This window comes from Phalacrocorax carbo, chromosome 3 (genome assembly GCF_963921805.1).
Source record: "Phalacrocorax carbo chromosome 3, bPhaCar2.1, whole genome shotgun sequence".
NCBI classification, from domain to species: Eukaryota; Metazoa; Chordata; class Aves; order Suliformes; family Phalacrocoracidae; genus Phalacrocorax; species Phalacrocorax carbo.
This window is the reverse complement of record NC_087515.1, coordinates 94,026,343-94,049,368: the sequence shown is the minus strand read 5'-3', so window position 1 is coordinate 94,049,368 and position 23,026 is coordinate 94,026,343. Positions and strand designations below refer to the sequence as shown.

General features: G+C 44.1%; 1 protein-coding gene across 6 annotated transcripts in view; it reads left to right on the top strand.

The window, feature by feature from the left end:
* The first annotated feature begins 2,756 nt into the window (after positions 1-2,756).
* The window catches only part of MYO6 (myosin VI), a 116,002-nt gene continuing 95,732 nt past the window's right edge, over positions 2,757-23,026 (top strand). For 2 of the 6 annotated variants that reach the window (XM_064447774.1, XM_064447776.1), the window contains exon 1: positions 2,813-2,896. The gene's annotated coding sequence lies outside the window, so the exon portion shown is untranslated. Of the gene's footprint in view, positions 2,897-3,390; positions 3,550-4,831; positions 4,975-22,646; positions 22,700-23,026 lie in introns of those variants that run through there. The other 4 variants (XM_064447775.1, XM_064447772.1, XM_064447777.1 and 1 more) reach the window with 4 other exon arrangements.

Below are 23,026 nucleotides of genomic sequence, written 5' to 3'. Positions count from 1 at the left end.
TAATTTTTAAAAATACGTGGCAACTTTAATCACAGAAACCGTTTACTATAATCTGTATCAACCTGAATTCATACAAAAATATTCAGTTTTAATATCTGAGGGAATTAAGACGCGTCAGACATCTGGAATATTGTTGGTTCTTTGCAGCAGGGCTGCAGCAGAGGCACATGTGCATGTCGATAGTCCTGTTAAATGTCATGCTGCCTTGTCTCGCTGATCTGTCTGCCTTTGGTATGCTCATGGGATTCCAGGTAGGCTGTCCAGTACATTGCATTTGCACGTTTAAGATGGTGCTAATATGTATTTCCTATTCATTATATTTCTTGTTCATCACAGCAGACTCTCGTGGTCTGATGGGTACGGTGTGAACCTGCCCGAGCGAAAGCTATGCCAACAGACCTCATCTGTGCGTTGCCGCTTGTGAATGATGCTCCTCTGCTGCTGTTTCCCCCGCCTGACACACTGAGGTGCAGGAGGAACAGGGTGATGCTAAAGGCATTCTGCTTTCCTGCCCAGCCTTGAACTGTGTCCATCCCTTACACAGCTATTAAGGAAAAATTGGTTGGTGTCTCCAACCTAGTCACACTGCTCTGGGTGTTCTGAAAACTCTCGGTTAGACTGAAATTACAGAGGTTGGTCCAACTTTCCTAGGAATGAAATTGGAAATGCGTCTTGCCTGCCTCCTCATATACAGGCAACAGCACAGTAAAATACATTTTGCCCTGTTTTCTCTTTCCATCTTTTTCCCCCCCCTTTGCTTATGTTAAAGTTCTTACACTCAGATTTTACTTGTGTGAGAGTTTTCCTGTATTTTCCCAGAAGATTTACAGAACAGATGCTGCTGTGTCTTGGATTATTTTTAGATTTCCCAGGGACAGAAAAGGGGAGAGAGCTTAGAGATGCTGTCCTCCTGATGAAGGAGCCGCACGTCAGATGGTGGGAGAGTGCTCAGCACTGCTTGGCTTTCCCGGCACTGTGGAACCGACCGGCTTGTTTACACTGAAAATATTTTGTTAACCATTTCCTGACATTGTATCCTGTTATGCTAACAGGGGGATGGGGGGCTGGTGTTTATCCAGTCAGCAAATTTACATTTTCATTTACCTGTAATTTTTTTTCCCTCTAGATAATAATTATCCTTATCTGTGTTTTACAAATAAAAGTGAGGCTGAACATACAAAGTACTGCCCTGAAAGGTAATGCCAAAGGGAAACTCCCATTCTCTAGAAGTTATAAAATATTTTCATTTGTCCAAATCATTAAACATTCCTAAATTACGTCAAGCAAAGATGCAAACTGTCAATTTCACCTTGTTGCTTTGCAGGCGTGTTGAACGTTTTAAAAACCCAAACAAGCTCATAGCACGTTTCATGAGCTGTAGGAATGTTAATCTGGACACAGGATATAACTCCACCCATGCCCTGCCCGGGATGCAGGGTTCCTCAGGAGCTTTGTGTGCTCCCATTCTCCTTTCCATGTGTATATCCATGCTGATCCTTGATGGAACCCTTTCCCTAGAGACCCCCCTGGGGTTTCTCTTTATCTGCTAAAAGAGGCCAAGGCAACGTTATGACTATCGTATGTACAAGGGATGATATGGCTAGAAGAAAACGTTTTGTTTAAATTATTTATTAGCTAGCAGCTGTACTCACAGTGTCCCTGCTGTTGTCTAAACACTCAAAAACGATGCAGTGAAGAACACCCTGCCTAAAGGTAGGTAGTTAAGGCTGCAAGATTAGGGAAAACACGAGAGATTTTGAAGTATGAACGGGTTTGTTTCCCTCTGTCAGCAAAATACACAAGAATTTTATGGCCATCAGGTGGAGAGCAAAGAGGCTTTGCCCGTACAGTCAGGGTCATTGTGCCACTCGTGAAGTATTGCATGACGAGAAGAAAAGTGTTTACGGGAAAGCTGACAAACCAGCGGGCGACGCTAGGAATGAGCGCTCATAAAGCCGAGGGACGGGGAGGGACACAAAACTCCAGCACGACTTGTCAGGGAGGGGCAGTTGCGGGTGCTCTTGGTGGTGTGGTGGTGCAGCTGGGCATGATGCAATGCCGTCCGGCCAAGCTGCTCTCCTGAGTCACACTAGCGTGCCAGCTGTGGGGATGAACAGCGAGGGGAATCCCTCAGAGCTGCCATGGAGACTGGCGGGAAGGCGGGTTGGCACCTGCGCTGCCTCACAGGAGCTGCAGGGTCGGAGGGGACAGGGCTGGGGCAAGCAGGTCATGTTCTGCCATTTTGCAGTGGGCACGACCGCCCCACTTCACATGCTCCCTGCCACGTAAAATGTGTCAAGGCCGGTTCCCTGGGGAAGTGGCTGTAAGGGCAGGGACCCACAGGGCCTGGGTTCAGGGGAAGGAACTGGGGCTTAAACCATCTCTGACTTCCAAGGTTTGCCACAGCAGGAGAGCCACCACCTACCCTGCACTTTTCTTTTTGGGATAATGGTTAATAAAGACAAAGATAACCCAAAACTTTAGCCTTTATGTAATTGCATCGGTAAAAAAAAATACGAAGGAAAAAACCCAACCTCTCGCAGAACAGCCAGGAGCCGGCACCGAGCACGGCGCGTCCCCAGCCCAGCCCCCTGCACAGCGGCTCGCGTGCGGGAGGGCGCAGGCCAAGGGGCGCCTGGCCCCGTCCTGCCCGCACCGGCTGGGGCTGCCTCGGGGAGTCCCGTCAGGCAAGGCCGGTGCGGAGGGAGGGGCGGGCGGCGAGCCCGGGCCGAGTTCCCCCTCCCTCCCGCCGCCCTCCCGGCGCAGCCCCCGCCCCCGGCCGGCCCCTGTGGCGCTGACGTCCCGGGCCGGGTCGGGCCGTGCCGGGCGGCGGCGCAGAGCAGCGCAGCGGCGGCGGCAGGGCTTGGCAGCCGGGCACCGAGCGCGGCAGCAGCAGGTAAGGACGCGGCGCCGGGCCGCGTTGCAGGCCCATGGCCACCTCGCCCTCCCCCGCCGCCCTCTCCGCGTCCTCACCCCGGCCCGGCGGGGGGCGCCGGCCCGCCGCCTTCCCCCCGCCCTCCCCAGCACCGGCGCGGCGCGGCCCGGCCCGCCGGCAGGTGCGACCGGCTCCCCGGCGGGGCGTTCGCCGGAGGCTTGGCCGCGGGGAGCGGGGCTCCGCGGGGGCCGGCGCCCTCCGGTGACAAACGCCGGCAGCAGCGGCGGTTGCTTCGTGAAGGGGCGCCCGCCCGGGGCCGGGGGGCGGCTGCGCCCCCCGTAGCTCTCACCGTACGCACCTCGGTAACGGCGGGAACGGGCTACCGCCGGCCCCGGCTGCACCCAGACTTCCCCCATGAGGTACACTAGCAGTCTGAAGGGAATTTTTTCTTCCCTTCCTTAAATGAGCTGCCGTGGGAATTCTTTTCCTGTGGTTTTTTTTTTTTTCTTTCTTAGTATCATCCTCTGTAAAATGCCGTCTGTGCTGCCCTACAACTGAGCTCCTCTCTTCACTTCAGAGGCTTTTCTCTGCTGGTGGGGTTGTCCTCGTCACGGAAAATAAATCTTTTACAGCCTTGAGCGGCCGAACGCGGTGTGACCGGTAGCGCAGTTAAAGTACGTCTTCTCTTGGCGTGTTTCTCGTTGAAGTACTTTTGCAGGGTGCGTTTCTGGAGGGCGGCGTGGGTAAGCGTGATGCGCTACCAAAAACTGGTACCCCGCTCCTGTAACTTGTGCTCGTTACTGAACAGGAAAACTTAAAAAGGCTCGTTCCTTTTAATGAGCCATCGCAACTTGCAGTGCAGCGTATTTATTGTTGATGCTTGTCTGACGCTTGGCCGTCAGATTGCTCACTAGTAAATCCTAATGCTACCAGAGGCCCATAAGATTGAGATAGCCAAATCAGTAGATTACAGGTTGCATAAAAGGATGGTCATTACCTGTTATTTCATCTATATATTGCTGATGTCAGCCCTTTTTCACGAAGGTGGAGAGAAGTAGTATGTGGTGAGCTGCCTCCTGTCTTGCTCTCAGAAGGAAGAGACCTTTGAGGCGACCTAATTTCTTACAGTTCAGTTGGCGTCGCTGGGCTGCGGAGCGGCCCGTGAACTGGGTTTGCAGCTGCCGGAGTACAAAGGTTGGCCATGGGGCTCAGTCTTCTTTCTGATGCCAACATGACAAATCAACAGAGGGTAGAGATGAACTCTGAAGTTAAATGTCATCTGCCATTTTTCCTCTCAAGATAGAGGGGAGTGCTAGGAAAAAAAGCCTAATAACAATAGAAATTATTTAATGATTGAAATTATCTTTGTGCAGATTTAGAAGTGTAAGTAAACATGTTCTTGCACTATCCATTTAAATATCATAAAGCCGCACTAGGTAACTATAGTTAAAATGTTAACTATGAAATGTACCATTTCTAAAATAGCTGCAAAAAAGGAGTCTGTTTATTGTTGAGGTGGGAGAGTAAACAGTGAAATTGTCAGAGCAAAAGTTAGAAACCTTTACGATGTTGTTTTTACTAACACAGAAATTAGGATTTAACTTGACTGTATTTTTAGTGGATGTGTTTTTAATGTGTATAAGTTAATAATCTATTTAGTGATGGTACAGTTATGCCTTTGAGTGTGAAACTATACAGCCAGCAGAGTGAACATAAAAGCAGTGAAGTTTGCTGTGAGGCTTAATAGCTTTCTGAATTAAAACAATGTCAGTTTTAGTTTGCAGAAATTGCAAGTAAATTGAATGAATTTCCCCACCCTGAGTGGGCGTTAATGTATAATCTGCACTAAGTACTGTGTCCTTCAGGGTCTGGGATGGCTGTGCATGTTTGTTTTGATACTGGGTCAGTGTTTTGACCTGTTAGTCATAATGTTCTCATTAGGAAGGTGAAGCAGTGCTTCCCTGCACCTGGTCCGCAGGGGTGGAGGAGGCTTGTGGCCCAACCTAGCCTTCATATTCTCTTGGTATTTGGTAACGCTGGTCTGAGGAAGATTTTGAGGTTTTAGAAATTTTGATGGTCTCATGAATGATGTGGTAAAGGTGAGTAGGGACTAACTTTTTATTGTCACTTTCAATACGAAATGTGGAAGTGTGAGATTAAGCTGACAGGTTGAAAACAAACAAAAGGGATGTGTTTTGGTTTTGACCCAATATGTGGTTCGTTAAGCTTTAGAAATCCTTTCTGAAGCATGTGGATATTGGAAGTTTACAGGGACTTGAAAAGCAGCTGGACAAATCAACGGAAGAAAAATCCACTAAGGGTGACTTGTACAGAGTATCTGCTGTAGCTCAGGGAGTCACTGAGCTGCCCATGGAGCCTGGGAGAATATACTGGGAAAGTGCTGTCAAGTATATACCAAACTTCTATATTCATTTCAGGCATTGACTACTGCAGGTGGCGTACTGGAGACAACAGACCTGCCGTCTGACCCAGTAGGGCTGCTCTTAGTAAAATTATTTACTCATCTGAAGTGTTTGAGAACAGCTGAGCCAAAGGGACCAGGTCTAGAGATAGTAATGCTGGGTGATTATTCTCACAGAGTGGTTATGTGTTGTTACTAAACTGGGAAGTCAGCTTAAGTGGTGCTGGGGGCAGTTCTGGCACCTTTGTACTTTGCTGTTGTCACTGATGTCTTTGATCAACAGAATTATCGCAAAGTCTGAAGGAGACAGAGAAGGGGTTTCAGGACTTAATTTTGATAATCTGTTTTGGAGGACAAGAGGTTTTTGATAAATTTGATGGCTGTATTCAAGTACAAGATAAAATTTCCAAGAAGGAGATCCCATAATGCAGATTGGTAAAGTCAGCTTGGCAGCAGCACCATGGAAGCAGACCCGAGTGTTATGGGGGATCACGAAAAGCAGTGGGATGCAGTATTATTGAAGTTTTATCATTTACCTTTTCCCACTAGTGAAGCTTAAGTTAACAGAATAATGTCTTCAGTTTTGGTCACAGCTCTTTTAAGAAAGATAAATGCAAATGTCTCAATCTGGCAGAAATGGTCATCAAGGCTGAGGAAGGGTTTGGAAAACGTCATCTACAGAGACCATGTGTGTTTGAAAAACATGGTCTACAAAGGCCAGCCAAACTCGGTTCTATCAGAAAGAAGATGAGATGAGGGGTTAAGAAGATGCTACAGTCTTAAAGTTAGTGAGAACTGGTCTTTGTCCCTCTGTCAGTGACTGTATTGAAAAAGATGAAAGTAGTTTGTACCAAAGATTTGTAGTTCATGAAATCTATTATGTTTTGGGGAAAACTGGAACAAGCTGAGGTTGTGCAGTCTACTTTTTGCAAAGGTTTTTGAAATCAAGTAGGACTCGCGTTAAGGATATATTTAAAGACTTTCCCTCATGACTTTTACTTGTTTTCACACAGAGGTTTGAACTTGATTTCTTCAGGTGCTCTCTGTATTCTGGCGTGAGTTTCTGTGGAAGAAAACATTTTAGTGCTCAAAAGAAATGCGATTTCTGTGATAAAGAGCTAGAATCTTTCAATTATTGCTGGTCATCTGATGTTGCAGCTTGCTGTGTTTGGTTTTAAAATAGTTAGTGTTGAGGTAAACTATTGCATTCGACAGCAAAATGTTGTGGTTTAAGAGCATAGCCTGTAATCCTGTAGGAAATGTAAGTGTAGGATCATACTGTGATTTAAACCAGGAAAATCAGAGGGATAAAACCTGAGGTATTCATCATCTACTGTAGTATATACTGTATGTGGCTTCATAACCTGTGTCCAAATGTTACAGCATCTTCTGTCCTGAAATAGTTTTAAAGAACTGTCAGCCTATTTAAAAAAAAAAAAAAAAGTAATTAGACTTGTTTCTTTAGGTACCCTCATATCGAATCGGTTTTTTAAAGTGTGCATGGGCAGATAAAAATTACTTAACATTTTAACACAGCACGTTTTAACACAGCATCTGAAGTACTTATAGACACTCTAATAATATAAAGAACACATGAAAAAAACCCAGTTTTTGAATTGGAGTCTGTGGATAAAGGCTTTTCTTTTTTCCCCCCAAAATACCAGTTTTGCAAAGCTAAATGTGAAGTATCAGCAGCCCTCGTGGTTTCTCCTGAGGTTTTGATGGCAAGAAAAAGACATATAAATCCTTGAGTTCTTTAGTCTCTGGCAGGATGATTTCTTTAAGTAATGACCATTCATATTTAATAGTATGTATTTAATTGGAAAGAGCATGCTTATTCTGTCTTTCAAAAACTGACTGTCTTACAATACCAATTAAAAAAAGAAGTTGATTTAGCCAAAGTGAGTTCTTGCTTTTTCTTTTGTTAAACAACATGCAAAAACGGAGCAGAGGGCAATGAGGGCAGGTTCGGTCCGGTCCTGCCTCTGCGCTGCATGCCGCAGCTCAAAGGCCGAGCCTGTTGCCACCCGTGGATTGCTTAGCATGGCCTTGTGAAAGTGGTTTGGGAGCCCCCGGAGCATGTGAAATTTTTCCGAGTGAAAAGGGAGTGAGTTGCAGTCCGGCGGCATTTACCCTGCAGACACGGTACTGGCTGCAGCTCCTGTGGGCACGCTGCGGCTCTGCGAGCTAAATTGCAGCTACTGTCAGTAGCATGGCATGCACAAACGCTTGGCTAGCATGGGATGGTATCACTGCTGCCATGACTATGCTGCAGGTCATACCCGGAGCTCATGCAACTGGTGAAGCACTTCTGTCAAGCCAGGGGCCTTCCCTTGCCAGCTGAATGCGGCTCACTCTGCGAGTGGGTGGTTTAAGAAAGGGTAGTTCATGCTTGCTTCGGGGAATGAGAGAAGGATGAGGCACCTGCAGTTAAACCTCGTTTTCCATACGTTCACCTCACAGCACCGCTGCTGCTGTGTTCACCTGGCCACAGCGGTAAAGGCAGGACAGGGCCAGCCTCCAAACTGGGATCCAGCCTAGCAGTGCCGAGTGGAGCTGTCGTGAGCGCTGCTAGAGCTGGCGTGGCTGTGTCTGTATGTGCATCTCTCAGAGCCCCAGTCTGCTCTCAGAATAATCAATAGAGAAATTCCCAGATTCTTCAGCTGGAAGTCTGAGTGAACCCTGGATTTGTAAATACTCAACAAAAGGCCTTTTCAGATAAGAGAAAACTTATCCTTGCTTTTTGAAGCAACCTGTCTCGAATGACCTTCCTGGATTTGTTTTGCAAAGGTAGTTAAATGGACAATGAAATTAACAGTATTATTTGCATATTGGATAATTCCTTAGTTTCTTGAACAAATTTGTTTTCTTTGTAATGAACAATGTTTAGCAAACTGATTTGAAATTTGGGGGGAAAAAAATGAGAAGCAGGGAATGTAACACAGTCAGTGGTTCACAAAAATCTCTCTAATATCAGCAACATCTGTGTCTATACTGGTAGCAACAGCTTCCTGAATTATATCTAAAGTGTTCTTATGGATCCTTCGGGCCTGATCTGAAGTTGTGTAAGTATTGTTATATTCTGTATTTTCAGCAAGTCCAGCTCATGTTTGTAAGGTCCAGAACTCTGTCCCTTGCATCTGCTGTACTCTCTTTCTTACAGTGACACTTGGCAAGGGTTTGGTTGTCTCAGGTTCTTTCTTAGTGCCTTGGGTCCAGAGCAACCTGACTAAAAGGTGATACTGTAAAAGCCATGTTTCAGAAGCAGCTGCCCGTGGGAGGGCAGCGTGTCCTTCTCCAGCCCTCTGGCACAGCCCATGAGCAAAGCCGTTCCTGCGTCAGGGTGAGGACATCCCATTCTGAGTTCCCATCCATGCTTTGCTCTTTCCTGAGTTATTTAAGCGCAGCCCATCACACCTGCTCTATAGTGGTGGAGGTGATAGCAATAAAAATCTTTCACAAAATCCTCTGTGGCAAAGATGAGCTATTTTGCTGCATCTTCCTTTTTCTCAGCTGGGCAAGTGCTGTGTGCAGGCATGCCAAACCTGCCCGCTGTGGTGCTCTGCTTGTTTGAGGGGAGGCATGGGAGAGTTTTGGGAGTGGGATGCTCTGTAGCTGCTCTGCTGGTTTGAGGTTTAACAGTGTGTGGTAACCACCTGTTTACGTATGACACAGTTTTCAGGGCAAGGATCAAAGCGTTCAGGAATGAAGAGACCGACAAATATTTTTAGTAACTTAAATTTTAATGATTCTCTAGGGTTGCAGTTTTGTGAGTAGTTGGGCTGATATAATTGCCTGCTGGCCTCTGAAAGGAGGAAATCTTCCTGTAGCTCCGCTCCCTTCCCAGCACCGCTGATGGTCATTGGGCTCTTCCACACCTCAGTGCAAACTGCTAGCTCTGCAGAAAGCAATGAAACCCATCATCTTACTCTTCCTCAACTCTGTGTTATGGAGGGATGTCATGAGTTTCAGAGCTTACGCAACGGGACAGCGGGAGCATGTAGCGAGGAGCAGAAATGAGGGGAAGGCAGATGAAGGGTTTGCCTCTCTTGGGTGGTAAGCTGCTGCCGGGTCAGCTCTCATGAAACTACAGCAGGTCTTTTAAACCTGTGTAACCCTTCGTTGCTGTGACCAAAACGTACACAAATGCCTCCAGTAGCCCTGTTGCAGAGAGAAATGCAGACATAAAGATCATACATAGGGAATTTTAGAGTCATAGCAATAGGACTGTAAAGGATTTTAAAGGATCACAGACTTCAGAGGGCCCAAAAATAACATGGGCTTTTATTACTGTATAGGGATAAGAACACTTAGTTTTAGTACATGTGGTGGTTTTGGGGGTGGGGAGGAATTTCTTTTGTGGTTTTTCTTTTTTTTTTTTTTTTTTTCTCCTCCCTACCTGGGTTCCTTTACAAAGATAGGGAAACTAATGAGATAAATCTTGGTCTCATTTTATGGATGCCTAATAAGTTATTTTTGCAGAGTTTGCTGACTGCATTAAAGCTCTTGCTGTGCTCATTCAACAAGCCTTTTTGACAGGGGCTTGGCTACACGAATGGCATTCTGCAGCATATTTCTGCTCTACTGCAAGGAGGGTTATTTAGGTGGATTGCTACTGGATGCGTGTTTCTCCTTCTCTCATACATGTTGGCTTGCCTTTCAATGAGCATGTTGTCAGGCCTGTTTTTTTCCCTTCTCTTTAAATTTTTTTCCAAAAATAGACCTGCAAGCTGTGTATTTATTTGTGGGAATACCTGTACATGTTGCATCATCACTTTGTTGTCCTTATTTGCTTTTTGTTGGGATCAAGCTATTTCTCGGACACTTTAATGGTTTTTAGAGATTTCAGTACCTGGTCTTCCATAGTTAAAAGCATTGCTTCAAATTTCTCAGTTTTCAGGAGAAAGAAGAGAAATGGGCTTGTCTGTCATGTTGTGTTGAATCAGAACTGTTGGGAACAGAGCATTTAACAGCAAGTGTACAGAAGAAACAAGTTTCAGAGACAATGTGATGATGTTTGTCTTTAATTGTCAACTGAGTAGAGTACTCTTGCATCTTCTCAAGCATCTGAAATTAGCTACGGTCGGACGCTGAATCTCAGATTTTATGGACCTTGAGATAGTGTTTGGTTCACTGCATGAATGTCATAAATTAAAATTATTTTTTCTTCAGGTGTTTGGGCGTACATTATGGGCTTTTGAATAGTAGTGTAATGTCTTAGTATTTTTTAGATCATTTATACAAGAACAAATTTTAAGCTTTGGTTAGGGGAAGGATGCTTTTTCAAATACATTTAGTATCATATCTTGATGGTAATCTGAAGCAAATTTTAGATTTTGTTTTTATGTTTTGCTTTGAAGTTCTACATCCTTTCAAAGAAAAAGATTATTTCTTACTAACCTAGGGAGAGGAATCTTAGACATGAAGTTTCTTAGCCTGTTATCATGGTCTACGAGTCATGTCTTGCTCAAAAGGTCAACACCCACAGAACATGTTTTTTGTAGTGCAGTGGACTAAGTAGCTGCTTTTCTTGGGGCTGTAACAGTCTTTCCTATTGTAAATGAAAATACAGTCTTTCTGTGGTATGGGATCTGATGCTATGGCATTTTTGTATTAAATGCTAAATTGTAATTATAGATCATCGCCAAAGCAGCAGTGATAAATATAAATAATATATTGACCGTATATTCTTGTGGACTGTTTTCTTTACATTTAAATTCTTACAGCCTTTCCCAATTTTTCATGCATATATGTCTTTTGAAAATATTATGTCAGATTTCTTTTAACTTGAAACTCAAAGTACTTTTTTTAACAAGTGTTGGAGGTCAGCTTTTTTATTTCTGTTGATACGGAGTTATGTGTCTCTTTATGTAGCCTAGCAGGGTTTTAAGATATTAAGCTGGTTCATAGACTTTTTTTTTTTTTTAAAATTGCCTTTTGTAACTTCTATTGCAAACCCTTCTGTTATGGTTCTGGATCAGTTACTGTACTCTGTAGAAGAAGAATTTTTCGTATCCCTTTAAAAAATGCAGTTCTATTATTTCCTGATTTTTTTATATTTTTGGGGGTAAAAATTTGGGAATTCATGTGAGTAATAAGTATTGACTGCTTGAGTGCATCAGATGGAAGAGGAAATTTGTATGGTGTCAAAGACAGCTGGCTATTTGAGATGAGTTGTTTTCTGTATTAATCCTGGTTTCTTTATGAAACCCTGTGGGAGGGAAGAGGGCAGACAAAGGCCGTGTTATGCCATGGCGTGTTTGCTGAGTGACTCTGGTGCTTAAGTCCTAGGGAGGAGGTAGAAGCAGGGGAGAGGGAAACTAGGAGGAGGTAGGTTTGAGTGAGGAACACATGAAGGCTGAAGGACGATGCCAAGGTGGGAAAGGCTGAGGAGCTGAGAAGGCCAAAGGGACCCCAGCAAATTCAAGAACTGAAGATTGTAGTGGAAGAAAAATGCTGCTTTGACTGCTTGAACGCAAAACAGGTTAGCATCAGGGGTTGACCTTCCTACCATGCCTGGGCTGGACTTCAAAGCCATGTTTTGCTTCTCAACTGAAAGATGCTGTCTGATGCCCATACGTGCCCAGGCATCGACCTCGGGTGTGCCTGCCGTGGGCGTAAGGAGACCACAAGGCCTTGCAATTTGGGCTAAGTATTTCACCCCAATAGAGGTAAAGGTTTTGGAGTGACATCTGAAGGTGTGCTGAGGTGTGGTTAGTTGCAATTAACTAAAGCTAATTGGCGCATGTTTTCCTAGGTTTCAGCACATTCTCTATAGCAGCCTCTCTTATTTCCATCAGTCCTTGTGTTGGAAATGGCCAAGGATTTTTGAGAGGATCCAGGTAAGACACGAGTCTCCTCAAATGGATATTAATTCCTCCAGTGTACATACTTTATGGAGAAATTTTAATAGGCAAGGTACAGCTGTGCATGAGGCTCATGTGGCTTTGTTTTGTTTAGTTTGATCAGCTGCTCCATTTTAAATTCATGGGCTAGCATTTGTGAAGAACATCTTGTAGGCAGGCAAACCCACAAAACTCCAACCGGTAGTCTCCAGTCTGACAATGAGATAAGCACGTCTGTGTGAGCAATACAGGATTTTTTTCAAGTATTTAATTTTTGAGGCCTTTGCTTAAGGAAGAGCTGTGTAACTATTACACACCTGAAGATACAGGAGAACCAAGCTGAATATGAAATAGTAGCCATGTTTGCAGGAAAAACTATTTTATGCTGTGAAGAATTAGCCTAGTGATGTTAGCAAGCATTTAAACAAAGCTTGGTGGTTGGTGTTGGGGGCTGTTTATTTTTGAAGCTCATGTCTTAGCAGTCTTCAGGTTACTACGGTTGAATATTAAGGGTGGTGTTCTTTTCCCTTTTTTCTTCCACATCAGCACTTCCCTTAAGCATCTCCTGCAAGTGTTTGGACTATGCTATACTTTTAATATAAGCTAAAAGCTTCTACTAGTACCTAGAGAAGTTAGAAAAACTAAAGCGCCTTCTCTATTATTGTACCTCTGTCAAGGTGTTCATGTATATTTCAATACTAACAAGAAGAAAAGGCGGGAGAAGAATGAACGGTTTTTTAAAGGTCTTCCTGTAGCTGAGGGAGAATTTCCCCTTTTTCGTGTACCGGGGCTCTTCTCCAAGGGCCCCCACCCAGCTGGGACGGGAATGGTTTGGTGTGGAGCTTGAGTGCTTCAGGCTACAGTGAGTCATACATGGGATGCAGACCTTGGTTCAGTGATAGCTGATACCACCTCTTTGCACTGCTGAATATAATGGCAGTCAAATTTTGACCCAGATGCATGTGATAGCGTTCATTTGGAGTTCACCAGAGCGTAAAACATAATGAATACTCCAGTATATGGTGTTAGCATGTCACCTGGATTGGCTTCCTGGGTTGCATGGTGTCTGGCCCATTGTTCATCTGCCTGGACCACTCTGAGATCCAGGCTGCAGCAGAGGTGTGGTCTAGATCCTTGGTGCTTCAAGTACAGGTGTTTGTGTGTGGCTTTGCAAGGTGGCTTCTTCTGAATCAGAGTTCTGTTTTCAGGATCGTCTGCTGCCCTTAAAGAAGCCCTGCGTATGCACTATTCCCAGGACACCTGCCTTTTCTGCCTTTTTTTATTTTTCTTTTTTCTTTTACTTTGCTACTTCCAGGATATCCTGCCTTTTGTGTTTCACAATTTGCTGGAAATGAGAAGGATTTGCATGGCGTCAGTCCTACAAATGAGCATGCAGTTTCGCATGCTTTTCGTGGCCTGCATATGCCAAGATAGATTGCAAGTGGAGTTTGTACAATAGAGCAAGTAAAACTGGCTGCATCAGTACGGTTTTCCAAGGATGAAAGAGATGCTGGGTTTTGTTTTACTTGGCAGCGAGGCTTGGTGTCTATTAAGAAGTGTAGTGGAGAGATGCAAGGCAGAACGTCTGGTGAAAGCAGAATTGAAGGATTGGCAAGAGAATTTTAATCAAAATCTGTATTTTTCTTTACTCTGCCTTCCCTTGTTGAGGATGACCAATGTCATACCAGTAAGTGCTGCATTGGGGATGGCTCTAATTATTTGGAAGCTGTCAACCTAAAATTACCCCTGCTTATCAGCCTGAAGTTGAGAGAGTGACGTGGAGGGGACATTTGCTGCAGGGAACACTCCACTCATGGCAGGCTTTGCTCACGTGTGCCCAGCATAGCCTGGAAGCCATGCAGTGGAATGTTCTGAATCAGCAGGAAGGTGTATTTTTTGTCCTTGTAGACTGTTGTGGGTTGCTTCTCAGCTGGGGACTCCTTTGGCTACTCACAGTGGTCCTTGCACTGGTTGATATCACACTGATCTTGTTCTGGGTCAGCAGAAGCACCTTGTCACCATGCCAAAAGCATCATAGCAAGAAACCCCTGTGCCTTTTGATGCTCACAGTGTGTGTGGATTCACTAAATTCCCAGACCAAAGCAGCAGTCTGTTTTCCTGTTTTTGGAAGAATGGAAGTGTGGGGAATACTGCTGTGTTGAGCTGGAGATCTGCTTTAGAAGCTAATTTTAGCTTTAGCTTAATGTGTAATGGGGGAGGCAGTTTAGAGTAGAAGGGCTTGAGAAAGGGAGTAACTATCAGAGGTACAAAATTATTAATGCTGGTGTTGACCAGGGGTGGGGTGGGCAGAAGCAGCCACGTGATGTAGGGAAAGCACGATCTGGAACAGTGGCTTTGCCGAGCTGCAGACATGCTGAGCCAAGGAGGCTAAGATGACATGGTTCACCTTCCAGGCAGAGCCTTGCTGACAGCTGGGCTCAGGGACACAGCATGGTGCAGGACCAGCACAGTCCCCCTGGCAGGGTGGGGAGTTTCTGGTGTTCCCCAAAACCAAAAGCAGTCCAGAGCATTTCAAGGAGTTTTTCTTACCTGGAATGGCATAAATTGTGATTTTCTAGGATGTGTCCCTTTCTGCTGGCACATTTTCCCTGAAATATCTTCAGTGATCCTGCCATTTCCATGTTCTTTGATTTGCTGATAACTGACAGTTTTAACAACAGATGTGAGTTTCTCTTTAGAAAACAAAGAAAAACTTCAGAATTTCTCTTCAGAGAGCAGCTGAAGATGGGAGAAGAGATAAACTGTGGGATACCTGGGGAAAGGGGAAAAGCTGAGTGCCAAAGATGACTAAAATCATTCACTGCGGTTAAGGCCTGTCTTTCATTGCAGTGCTACAGTAGAAGGGCAGGTCAGGTGAAAAATTTGTCCTCTCTCCTATACTTCTGTTCCCTTATGTTTTTCAGTATAAAATGGGTTCAAGAGACTCTCAGCTGTAAAGGCTTACAGGAGGACTGCTGTAGTTATTAGAGCACTTCCTGGGTGGCTCAGGATTCGTCTCCAAAGCCACACCTGGTTTATTAGGGTTTCCTATGCTGTTATTACAGGACACACTCTGTATACTTTTCCAGAATGATGTCAAAAGCTTCTGTATTAGAGGCAGATCATCACACAGCACAAGCTGCTGGATGCTTGAAGAAATAGTTGAATTACAGCATCCAGTAAAATTTGAATAAGTTTTATAGAGTAGAAACTGAAAAGCCAAATACTTTTGGAATAACCTTTGAAAAATACTTTTGCTTCTCCGTTGTGCGCTTAAACTTGAACATCAGCAAATTTTGCTAACTCGTCACTCTTACAAAAAAATATTGTCTCTTAACAGACCAGGTGCAGTGGTATTTTTCTTTTAGCAGAATTAGATTTGTATCCTTCACAGATCATAACACTGGGAGGTAAGCCAGCATGGCTCACCGTGACTGTGAGTGGAATATAGAAAACAGCCATTGCTTGTTGTACAGGCATTTGAGAAGACATTTAATTAATTTCTTCTTTTCCTTGCTGTTCCCAGGTTATTGGAGGTATTCAAGAAGCATATATATTTTCTCTAAATTGTCAGGGTAAACCATTATAGCTAGCAAGTGCTTTTTATTAGTTACCCAAACAAAGTAGAAACTATGGAAGATGTGAATTTCCATTTGACAGAGCATTGATACTGAAAAGCAATGTCAGGTTGATAGTTAATATTAGTAATTTTCTTTCTGTTTAGTTAGAAAGAAATATTGGCTGCTTTTGTTTTTTGGGGGATACTGGGGCAAAATTGTACTCCAGGTTTAAATATAGTCTTCTGAATGATAGCCTGGTGCTTATTTTAAATATCCTTTATTTTTTAATAAGATAATTCTTCAGACCTTGTGTCCTTCAGTCGATAAAAGGAAACATGTATGTCCTCATAATTGAAGACAGGTATGCTACTGTGGAGGGTGGAGTTGGGAGAGGTGGGAACCTGAGTCTTCCTAAAGAGAGGTGGAGTCTCTGGTAACATAGTGTGACGAGGCTACTGATTCATCTGTTGTTGCGTTTTGCAAAATGAGTCTGTGGGTTGGTGTAGTTGGTGTGGGTTTCTTTTTTTGTCCCCTCCCCCACCTACCCGGTTCAGTGGGTTATGAGTTGTATCATTGGCTGCTTTGTACAACCATCTTACTTTTTTTGAACTCAGTTATTCTTGAGTTCTTGCCTCAAGACTTCATATAGGTCCCTGGAAGGTGAACGAACCGCATGTATTTATTGTGTTCTCTGTCTCAGTGCCAGGCAAAGAACTGGGCTTTTCTGGATTCCTGAGGAAGTGCCTGACTTGAATTAACCCTCTGAAGTAGTCAGATTTATCTCTATTCTATACATGATTTTTTTTCTTAAACTGTGTCTTGAAGCTCTTCTAAGATGATCTTAGATCTCTAATCATATGATGTTGTCAGACAACTATACTCACAGCTTTTAGTTTTCTAGTTCCCATGAATCATTCAAAACCAGAAACTGTTCTCTGAGGAAGATACTAATTCCAAAGAGGAAATGTAGGAAATCTGTGAGGAGTTTGGTATTATCATCCTCTTCCCTCCAAGAGGGTGCTCAGATCCTTCAACAGTGTGAAGAAATATCCATTATGAGAGGAGATTTGAAATATTTCTATACACAAGCAAGAGTTTGCATTGGTTATATCTGACCTTCATGTAGAATTTCCTGATCACTGTAATTTAAGCTCCTATGGAGCTCAAGTTTTGTATGAATATACAAAGAAGATATATTGACCGTGTGCATCTACAATAGGCGATATATTTCCTGCAATGTAGGAAGTGCTGAACATGTCCAGACTGGAATCCCAAATAGAGTGCTTGAGTGAACTTATGCTGGAGTATTGCACACCAGAAGTCCAGAAAGCCAAAGAGGATGCTTCCTAAAGCCCTGCACAAAGGAATCATTGGGTTCTTTGCTTGTGGGTCTGTTGATGGTAAGTTCTATATGATCCCACAGGCTTTCTGTTGATAGCAGCACAGCCTCTTATGCATCTTTGATCAGTTGGTTTGAGTTAGGATTGTGTTTTTCATCCTTTAGAAACTAGTAGCATGTTAGTTTTCTCACAGAAAAAACCAAGACTGTTTTGTGTTTTGGCAGTCAGCAGTGAGGGTCTTGCTTGTCATCACAAATGCATTGATTAAATGTTTCTGTCATCAGGACTCTGCATGTGCCTTTTTGAACTGTTTCCTAGACCTTTTGATTGACATTGCGAGTACTTAGAAATATCAACAATATCTGCAAATGCTGAAACCAGCCAGGAATTTACTCTCAAGTGTTTCTGGCAGAAGGCACTAGCACTTATATTTGGCTGTGTCTGTATATATGCTGAAAAATAAATAAAAAAGGTAGCTGCTTTGCAGACTGGGTGTGATGTCTTGCAAATCAGGCTGAGAAATATTGAACTAGGAAGTAACAAAAAGTAAAAAAAAAATAGCCCTATTTTAAAATCTGTGTTATTGGTTAAAAGTAATTCTAAAAAGATTTTTAAAATGATTGATTGCCTTTGTGCTTAAAATAGTGCCTGTTTCTAGTCTGTGTAGCCTCTTTTTCTAGTGATCGTGTGTTACAGCTTTTTCTGCTAGATTGAAGAATTCTTGAGTTTTCCACACATATATATTTTTCCTATTTAACCTGTGATGATGCAATTTTTTTTTTCTTTGGCAAAGGGTTTAGGACTTCAGGGAATTTCTGTGTGGCTGGTACTGAGCATGTGTGTGTGAGAACAGCAAGAGGATGTGTCTTCAAGCTTAGAAATTATTAAAAATATATTTTTCAGAGTGAAGGCTTTTGAAACTCTTCAGTTACATTGGGCTAGAATTAGAGGAAGGCTTTAAAGGTGCTGCTCTTTATCACAGAAGGTGTTTGAATTAAAAGAAAAAAGTATAAGAAGATTTAAGTATCTTTGAAGCACGCTTAAGAATTATTTCACATTATCCTCTTCTCTAATTGATTAACTGGATAATAGGTTTAAATGTGCCAAATAACAAAACCCATGGATTTTATAGCAACTGATCTAAATTGATCTAATTAAGTTTGGTTTTTTCCTCTTGTGTCACCTGGGTGAATCCTAATGATGTATGGCAGGTTGAATTAAATTGGGTTCACAGAATGGCAGGGTTTGGAAGGGACCTCTGGATATCATATTGCCCAACCCCCCTGCTTGAGCAGGCACACCTAGAGCAGGGGGCACAGGAACGCATCCAGTCGGGTTTTGAATATTTCCAGGGAAGGAGACTCCACAGCCTCCCTGGGCAGCCTGTGCCACTGCTGTCACCCTCACAGGAAAGAAGTTTTTTCCCATATTGAGGTGGAACTTCCTGTGTTCCAACTTGTGCCCATTGCCCCTTGTCCTATCATTGGGCACCACTGAAAAGAGCCTAGTCCCATCCTCTTGTCACCTACCTTTCAGATAATTGTAAGCATTGATAAGATCCCCCCTCAGTCTTCTCCAGGCTGAATGAACCCAGATCTCTGAGCCTTTCCTCATATGGGAGATGCTTCAGTCCCCTGATCATCTTGGTAGCTCTCTACTGGACTCTCCCCAGTAGTTCCCTGTCCTTCTTGAACTGGGGAACCCAGAACTGGATGCAATACTCCAGTTGTGGCCTCACTAGGGTGGAGTAGACGGGGGAAGATAACCTCCCTTGACCTGCTGGCCACAATCCTTTTAATGCAGCCCAGGATATTGTTGGCTGCCTTGGCCATAAGGGCACATCGCTGGCTCAGGGTCAGCCTGCTGCCCACCAGCACTCTAAGGTCCTTCTCAGCAGAGCTGCTTTCCAGCAGGTCAACCTCCAGCCTGTACGGGTGCATGGGGTTGTTCCTCCCCAGGTGCAGGACTTTGTTCTTGCTCTTGTTGAATTTCATGAGGTTCCCCTCAGCCCAGCTCTCCAGCCTGTCCAGGTGTCTCTGGATGGCAGCACAGCCTTGTGGTGTATCAGCCACTCCTCCCAGCTTGGTATCATCAGCAAACTTACTGAGGTTACACTCTATCCCATCATCCAGGTCATTGATGAATATGTTGAACAGGACTGGACCCAGCACAGACCCCTGGGATGCACCACTAATTATGGGCGTCCAAGCAGACTCTGCCCCGTTGATCACAACCCTCTGAGCTCTGTTCAGCCAGTTCTCTATCCATCTCACTGTCCACTTATCTAACTCATACTTCTTAAGCTTACCTATGAGGATATTATGGGAGACAGTGTCAAAAGCCTTGCTGAAGTTGTGGTAAACAACATCCACTGCTCTCCCTTCATCTACCCAACTAGTCATGCGATCATAGAAAGCTATCAGATTGGTCAAGCATGGTCTCCTGTTGATGAATCCATGTTGACAACTTCTGATAACATTCTTTTCCTCTACATGCCTGGAGATGACCTCCAGAACGAACTGTTCCGTCACCTTTCCGGGGATGGTGGTGAGTCTGACTGGCCTATAGTTTCCTGGGTCTTCCTTCTTGCCCATTTTGAAGACTAGAGTGACACTGGCTACCCTCCAGTCCTTGGGCTCCTCTCCTGTCCTCCATGACCTTTCAAAAATGATGGAGAGCGGCTTAGTGACAGCATCTACCAGCTCCCTCAGCATTTGCAGGTGCATCCCCTTGGGGCCCATGGATTTGTGAGGATCCAGTTTGTCTAAATGATCTCTAATGCAATCCTCCTCAACCAAGGGGAAGTCCTCCTTTATCCAGATGTTGTCTCTCCCCTCTGGGGGCTGGGATGCCTGAGGGCCAGCCTTAGCAGTGAAGACTGAAGCAAAGAAGACATTCAGTAACTCTGCCTTCTCTGCATCCTGCATCACCAGGGCACCCATGTCATTTGGCAGCGGGCCCACAGTTTCACCAGTCTGTCTTTTACTACTGATGTATTTAAAGAAGCCCTTCTTGTTATCCTTGACATCCCTTGCCAGATTTAGTTCCAAGTGGGCCTTGGCCTTCCTCATTGCATCTCTGCATACCCTGCCAATGCCCCTACATTCCTCCCAAGCAGCCAGTCTCTCTTTCCACATAGTGTAAACCTCCTTCTTCCATTTGAGTTTCTCTAGTAGCTATTTTCTCATCCATGCAGGTCTCCTGGCTCCTTTGCTTGACTTCTTCCTCACATGGATGCACTGATCTTGAGCTTGGAGGAAGTGGTACTTGAATATTGACCAGCTCTATTGGACCCCCCGGCCTTCCAGAGCCCTATCCCATGGGATTCCTCCTAGCAGGTCTTTGAAGAGGCCAAAGTTAGCTCTCCTGAAGTCCAGGGTTGTAATCCTACTTGTTGCCCTGCTTCTACCATACAGGATCCTGAACTCCACCATCTCATGGTCACTGCAGCCAAGGCTACCCCCAACCCTCATATCCTCAATCAGACATTCCTTGTTTGTAAGTATAAGGTCCAGCAGCACATCTCACCTTGTTGGCTTCTCTACCACCTGTGTCAAAAAGTTATCCTCATGCTCTGCAGGAACCCGCTGGATTGTGTGCGCCTTGCTATGTTGCTTTTCCAGCAAATATCAGGGTGGTTGAAGTCACCCGTGAGAACCAGGGCCTGTGATTGTGAGGCTACTTCCAGCTGTCCATAGAAGGCCTTGTCAAATTCCTCTTCTTGATCAGGTGGCCTGTAGCAAACGCCCACAACAGCGTCACCTGTATTTGCCAGCCCCTTGATTTTTATCCATAAGCTCTTGAATCCTTCCACCCCTAGGCAGAGCTCGATACATTCTAGTTGATCCCTCACATAAAGAGCAACTCCCCACCTCATCTTGCTGGCCTGTCTTTCCTAAAAAGTATGTAGCCATCCACAACATCATTCCAGTCATGCGAGCTATCCCACCGTGTCTCTGTAACTGCAATCAGGTCGTGGCCCTGAGACCTCACACAGCTCTCTGGTTCCTCCTGTTTATCCCCCATGCTTTGTGCTTTGGTGTACAGGCATTTCGGAGAGGTACTTGAGCATGCAGGTTCCCCTGGAAGGGTGCATAAGGATCCACTATAGCTATGCACACCCTTGAGGTGGTTGGTCTGCTTGTCATCTCATGTGGCAGCTAAGGCACCTTTGTCACTGCTCTGGTTGGCCTGTCTTATTCCCCTGTTGGATGTGATGGCATTAACATTGCCACTTTGGACCCCACCTCACCTAGCTGGCCAGCCTGCAGGGTTGTGCCTGTTTCTTGGGAACGGTGTTAAGAAAATTAGAAATTTCTTCAAAAATGTTAATTAAATAAATGTACCAAGTGGAAATGGCTGTTCAGTGCATTTCTGTTCCACCTGCGCTTGGTCCTTCTCACTCATTTTGGCAATTCCATTTGATTGCTTTTCTTGATGGTCTCAATATTGAGCATATCGACTGCACTTTGTATGTGTAGATGTGTAGCTGATACATGGTTTGAACCTGTGATGTCAGCTATGATGTAAGTTTTGCCATTACCTTGTAAAAATAATTTAGTCTTTCTGATTTCTGGGCCCCCTGAAGTTTCTGCTGGGCACCTGGATTCTGCCAGAAATTTCACATCTGTGGGGTTTGTGGAATATTATTTTTTTCTTAATCCATTTTTGGGGGCTGCCAAACCAGCAGTTAAAAATAACTGTTCTAGAAGAGCATTACTTAAATCCTTATCATCATACTGGTCAAATCTCTGTGATCCACATGAGGTGCCCTACTTTTACAGTTGTGAAATGTGATGTCAACCATCCTTGACATCAGATAGCTCAAAGAAAGGTTGGTAATCATTTCCAGAATCTCCGCACATCTGAACTCAAGTTGAGTCCAGGTAACTCAGGCCGTGCTTGTATGTATTTTGAGATTTTTTGCAAAATGTTACAGGTAACATCAGCAGGGGGAGATGAGAAAACCTGCTCACTTTTCAGAAATATTGAACAAAATCTTCAAAGCTGTGGAGAACCATTAGGTTTAGAAAGGTTTGAATTTTTAACCTGAATCACTAAGAAAATGCCCTTCGTTAATGTTTCAGATATTCTTTGTATTTCTGCATCTAATATTTTGCTTTTAGTAAAGGGAAACTTTTATGTCTAAGAAAGGATTGTATGTTAAAAATGAATGCAGTTATTCTGCATTAACTTTGAATTATAGGTGGACTTATTTTTGTGCTTTAGAAAAAGCAGACATTTAGTCTGTATTCATTCTTTTCGACTGCATCCTTCACACCTTTGCCTGTATTTTCGGAGATGTGGAGAGCCAACGTAACAACTCGCTGTTGCCTCAAGGAGGAGTTTCTGCTCCCATCTCCGCCTTCTCATGGATATACTTTCTACTTCTACCTTATGCAGGCAGTGGAGTTCACCCATCTTCTTGAACTGGGAGGGATTGTTTGAGTGGATTAAACCATGCACTTTGGCTGAGATATTTTTCTGCAAGCACCGGGGCTGGTACTGCTTGAGTGGGGTGGAGGGAACTGGGAACTGGGACTTTTGTCCTTGGGGCAGTGAGCTGTTAAGTTATCTCACCTGCTTTTTTTTTTTTTTTTGAAGGTTCTGGATATTCTTAATGGTTTCCTAGCTGATTGTGAGTGGAGCTTTTCACAGTGAGTAAGGGGGCTGAGTTGTCCTGGCAGAGGGGAAAGAGGGTTTTACTTGTGTTTTTTTTGGAGGAGGTATCTGTGGTTTGTGGGGAAGAGTAACATTGCACTGATCTTGTGTTTTGGAACTTTAAACTTCTGTGTGCAAGCCTTGCACGCTGTCCTTGAGGGTATTTTTAATAATCTCTTCCTGTGTATTTTTAAAACAATTTGGATTTACATTTTATATATTGCCCATAAATGAAAGAAAAGTTTACTTTTTATAATCTGATGTTGGAACAGGAGCAGAAATTTCAATACGTCATTAGATTTGCACAACTGCAAACGTTAGTT